This window comes from Amblyomma mixtum, chromosome 4 (assembly GCF_055824585.1).
Source record: "Amblyomma mixtum isolate Tamu chromosome 4, ASM5582458v1, whole genome shotgun sequence".
Lineage (NCBI taxonomy): Eukaryota > Metazoa > Arthropoda > Arachnida > Ixodida > Ixodidae > Amblyomma > Amblyomma mixtum.
The window spans coordinates 50,737,369-50,743,368 of record NC_143015.1 but is presented as its reverse complement, the minus strand read 5'-3'; positions in this window follow the sequence as shown (position 1 = coordinate 50,743,368).

Genomic DNA, 6,000 nt, shown 5'->3' with positions numbered 1-6,000 from the left:
CCCCTGTATCAGGGAGCCAAGGCCTAGTCAAGCCTACTGCCTTTTGCTTTGGCCTCCCCTTTCATTTTGAAAGAAAATAAACACCAAACCAAACCAAAAGCGACTGAACGTGACGGCACATAAAAGTACCTACTCCAGAGTCATGGAGTACGCAGTTTCATTCTATTTTAATTTGTTTTCATCAAGGTTCCTTTTAAGGAGAATTATATACATTTTTTAAAAATTGCAGTCTGTTTTCATATGTTCTCAATATGTTCAACAAATGGTGGTTTTGCCCAAGAAATTCATTCCAGAAGTTACTGTTAGGAAATTGTTGGTCAGGACATTCCAATTTAGAGCAGTGCGAAGAAGGCATAAACCCGCTAAGGAGGCGTAACACGAACATTGCTGGCAAATCAGGACCTGATGTCGAGTGCCTTGTAATACGATTGCACGCGGTATAACTTAAGTGCGTCCTTGCAAAAGGTCTTAAAGATACAAAGTGAGGAATAAAGGGAAGTTGCTGATAACAGCTCCCAAAACCGCAAATGCGCCAGGAAGACAAGAGACGCCGCTCACACTGGAAACTATACGCAGATGAAGAAAGCTGCACGTTGACGAGCGAAAGGACCCGTGAATATAAGGCTGCGGTTACCATAACACTGAACCGTCTCAGACTATGCTAGACTTTCCTGCGATTTATTTTTTATTCCTAATCTCTATGACGAAGTAGGGTACCTTCATTTGGAAAAGCAAGAATGTGCAAGTTCTTTATGATTTATAACTTTTTTCCGCGCATCTTCGGTCGCCAGAGTATCTTTGCACGGCGAGATATCGAAACACTTCTTGTGACAGTCTCGAATGCTAGCTCGATCACGAGCTGATCAGGGACGAGCACACCGCGGCAAGCTGGGGGCGAGGATGATAATAAATAGGCAACTGAAATGCTACGGAGCTGCGGAAAGGAAAGGTTTCCAATAGACACAATGTTCGGTAAATGCAATGTGTACGTAGAGGGTATAAAACGCTACGAAGTGTACTCAACGCTGAGCGCTCAGTTGGAAAAAGTTCACCTGCCTAACACCCGTAGGCAAACAAATCACCGGAACCCAAAAATTGCTTCGCTGTGAATATTGCGCCTCTGAACATTAAAAAAAAACCATAACAGCCATGCCACGAATAGTACAGCTGTGCAGCCTTGTTTCAGACAGATGTCACACCACGCAGCTGGTCTAGAAGGGTTGAATGTACGAAAAGGTGTCGTGTTGTTCAAGGTACAGGAAACAGCTGACCATAAATTGTGAGCCTATCACCGAAAAAGTGATTTCAAGCGTCATCCTCTCAACTGCAGTGCAGCCTACGCTCATGTGATTTAGCTCCGGAAACTCATTTGGTATTCGAAAGCACACTGAACGTCCGGGAAGCTGTTTGATATAGAGTACGCAGCCTCGTGCATCTGGGTAAATATTGAGGGGTTGTTGGTCGTGCCTTAACAGTACCCTTAAAAATAATGAAGTATTGCTAGCTTCTCTTTACCGTAAGAAAGCTTCAACAAAACAACTTTGCTAGATTACTCGTCGCATGTTCACGTTAATGTGAGCACTAAATGAAATGAACGAGTCATTTTCATCGATTTCTACAAAATATTAAGACGTGCATGCGGAAACCAAGAATTAAATTAGGCCTTGTGTATGCAGTAATAAATAGAACAACTCTCCGTACCTTTGGCAAGCATTAAAACAATGTAAAATGCATCAACAGTACGCGATATTGATTCGGCTGAGTAGCTCTTTCGATATAGAGGGGACGATTTGCCGCCGCAGTTCCTCAGCGGTTTGGGCACGCGGCTGCCGACGCGGAAGACACAGATTCGATCCCGGCCACTGCGGTCGCGTTTCGATCGATGCGAAATGGTACAGACACGTGTATTGTGCGATGTCATTGCATATTAAAGAACCACAGGAGGTCGAAATTTCCGGAACCTTTGTTTATGCTGTCCCTCATAGGCTGAGTCGCTTTCGGACATTAAACCCCCATAAAGCAAGCCAAACCAGATAAACGACTGGAGGGGTGCTCGGTAATGTGCCTCCTTTAGAACATTACGGCTGTGCTCATTACCTAGATGGAATATTTTCTTCTCTATTTTAACTCTCAAAAATCCAAGATCTGCATGTTGTATTTCGTCTGTCATTTAAATCGTAATTAAAGAAGGAGTGGGACTATACTAAACTTGACTACTTAGAACGTATCATTAACCCAAGTTCCTGTTTTTCATACACCAATTATATCAACAGTATATCAGTACCGTCTACCGCAGAAACACTTTAAACCTCTCATCCGCGAAATTCATTGCTCAAATCTTGAATATGAATGCACCATCACATCAGTAAGTATTCGAACATACAGACATTTCATATTTATGGTATCTTCTGACGTACCGCTCACTTTACTCGATTCATAAGATTGGCAAACTTTTATCTTAGAGCGGGTCTGTTTAAGGGACCTTGTAAGGAACCGCCGAATTAGCGCCACATGGTGGTTTGTGAAGACTCTATATCCCTTAGCAAAAACTAATACGTTGGGAACATACGGTGAACTATTTAAATTTTATTTAAAATATATTTGTATTCATGAATGCACTAAAAATATGTAGCAAATACGTTCCTGCAATTTCATGCTTGGTATTCTAAATATTTTCTTAAAATATGCCAAAAATACCTCACTTAAAGCAGACTTCGAGCACTTTTCAAATACGTGAACAAATATGTATACAGTTTTAGCATCTTGTCAATCTATTAAAAGTGTACTTTCGTTAATATGAAATTAATTCATCCGAAGTATCCTTAGATTGTAACAAACGGGCAGTCTTTTTACACGTATATGCATGCAGTTTTAGCATCTTGTCAATGTATTAAAATTGAATTTCGTAAACATGAAATTAATTCATCCGAAGTACACTTGAATTCTAACAAACGGGCACTCCTTTTAGACGTATTTGCAGCACACTTCTAGCTGTCGTTGAGCAGTGGAGTGCTCGAAATGGTGTTCCGGGAAATGGCACGTGAGTGCTGTCAAAGTATTTGAAGTGAGCTTCAGTAAATGCGCAATTAATTCATCCAAAGAACTCTTAAATTATAGAGAATTGTCAGTCCGCGCCATAGCATAATTGCAGCACACTTCAAGCTACCGTTGAACAACCTTATGCTCGAAATCGAGTTTCGGGATATCGCATTTTGGTGTTTGCAATGTATTTAAAGCCTACTTTTGTAAATACGCAATTAATCCGTCCAAGTATACCTAAATTCTATCAAATGGGCAGTCCGCGTGAACATATTTGCATTACACTTAAAGCTACTGTGGAACAATCTAGGGCTCGAAATGACGTTTCAGAGAGCAGTGAAAACTCTCCCTTTCCTGTAACTTCTTTGATGGCAAGTTCTTCCTTTATGGTAACTTCTAGTAGGAAGGTAATCACCACTTATTTACGCTACGTGCAGAGAACAGGATAGCAAGATACCGGCAAAGGCACCTTGTTTACTTCCGGGCCCGAATATACCAGCGAAAGAGACCTCGACTGGCATGGCCGACCGGCTCCCTTAGATGCCCCTGCATCTGTTGGTTGATAGTTCGACTCCTGACCTATTCCTGACGAAGGGTTCGACTAGCAGTTCGGTTCTAGATCGCCCCCAGATTCGAACGCGATCAGTACGGCACTTCTAGGATAATTTGGGTGCCCACAGTTTTTACGCAAAAAACGCCTCACCGGGCAAGATAGTGCGTCACTGTCGGTGGGTATATATAAGGCAAGCCAAGTATGCGCTTGTCGGATCATTTCTTGTTTTCTGCGGCATGTTCGTGATAATATGCTGTGTAGGTATCTTTGCCGTTCCCATTCATTCACGTGACCTTATAATCTCATTCAACTCTTTATAACCTAGCGTGTACAATTTAATGTATATTTTTAGTATATTTTTGATGCAATATAAATATGCTAAGCGCGCAAAAATTTACTTTTCACGTATTTTAGTGAACATTCAAAATATTATTCGTAGCATACTTAGAAAGAATTCGTATTGCAGTATAAGCGTAGGGACAAAAAAAATGCGAAATAAATATGAAATTAATATAATATGTTTGAAATGCATTTTAAGCACATCCTCTTTTTCGCTAAGGGTAGGGAGAGCGCATGCGGCATTCACCCTCTTCTTCTTGTAGGCAGTGCTCTATTCGTCATCGGCTTCTTTCCGCACATGTTTTATCAGTTCAGAAAATAGATAAATAATGCAGTATTTTTTATTTATCTTTCACATCAAAGAACGGTGGTGAGTGTCACCGGGCTGCACTTAGTACTGAGAACTCTATGAAACTAGAAATAATTCTGTCTCTCTGCTCGTTAACTTCCTGAGAACAAATTTATTTTGCCGAATTTTTAAGAGTTTATTTATTTATCTTGCGAATTTATTTTGCTGTGGCCGTGGCAGTCACAACCGCAAACGGTCACACGGTGCAGGACAAGGTCTTGCATAGACACATAATGGCCGGAACCTATTTATGCACACACCCCGTCAAAAGTATTGAGGCCACAGCACTCACTCGTAGCGCAATAAATGCCACTTGAATGCTTCGGGTAGCAGAACATTCAAAGGAACCGTCAAGAAGCAAGGTTGTTGATCGCGAGAAGAAACCTTCTCATAGCATTTAGCACCCTTTCGTCTTCAATGTTGCGGTATTGGCTCAAATATGGATTTAGACGTTTAGATTTCACACAGTTGATACGATAGCTTCAGAGGTCCAGTTCTCGAAAGAGGAATGCATGCGTCCCTCTGTATCTCTCAAAAACAGGTAACGCACCTGCCACTGTGGGCAAGCGGCTGCCGGCACCTCGGATTGTGTGCTTCCTGGCCCCCGGCGCAGGTAGAAAATAAATTAATTCGTATATCTTCAGTGCAACAACCACTTGTCCACCATGGCACTGCGGATCAGCTCAATGGTCGAGAACCAGATAGCCTCACGATGAACTCTGTGTAGAAATGAGTCTTACGGGAGCTCTAGCTGAGCAGCCTCAGACTCGCCAGTCCCACTATGTGCTGCGCTTGAAATAGCCCCCTGCACCGCTTGCACCCTGCCGGTGAACGGGCACCGCTGTGCCAATGCCCTAGGAGTGGTATGAGGACTCCCCGCGTTTTAAGAATTTATGCGAGGTGAGTACGTTTCCGAGAGTGATTTTAATGCTCTCGCATTTTACCCTTCACGCATCGACAATTTTATGGAGAATTTCACATTATAGAGGGTAGGCACCTTATATTTATGATTTATAAGGTTTTCCTTATAAGAAAAAACAGCAGTAGCGTGGTGGTTGCACTGTACGCCCATATAAGAAAGGAGCGGGTACTGTTAGTCTAGTAAATGAATGCTAGCTCAAGCTGCCTCTTTGCCAGGTCAGAAAAAACACTGATGTTCACCGCGTACTTTTAATTTTCACCATGCTCAATTCCCATCCGTCCGTACCAGTGTTTGCGAACGCGGAATGCTCACCTTGCCTTTCTCTTGTTACAGATGGATGTTATTCGGAGCCGCTAAGGTATGTCTAGGAAAAAAAAATTTCAAAAGAAAAAATTTGTTGTGGCTTAGCTTGGTTAAGCCCGCTAATTGCGAAAGCAATATCCGTACCTACGCCATGGTTCAGCTGGTAAAAACTGAGGTAAATGTAGCACAACGGGGATAGATTTCAAACATATTGCCGCATTGCTGACAATCTGCCAGCGCCGCCGTGCAGCCGTGCGGCATGACTTGGCTCGTGATGGAGCTAAGACAATGCTTCCGCTCGGCTGCTAGCTGCTGGTCTGCTATCTGCTGGTCGTTAGATTAAAAGCCCCTTTTTCCACGTTTGTTGGCGACTTTTTTTTTTTAGGGGGGGGGGGGGGGGGATAAGGTGCCGGGTTTTGTCCCCATTACGCTCACGCCGAAGAGAATTTTGACGCTTATTCTTGGAAACAACTGCCTTCCACAAAGTGAGCAGCC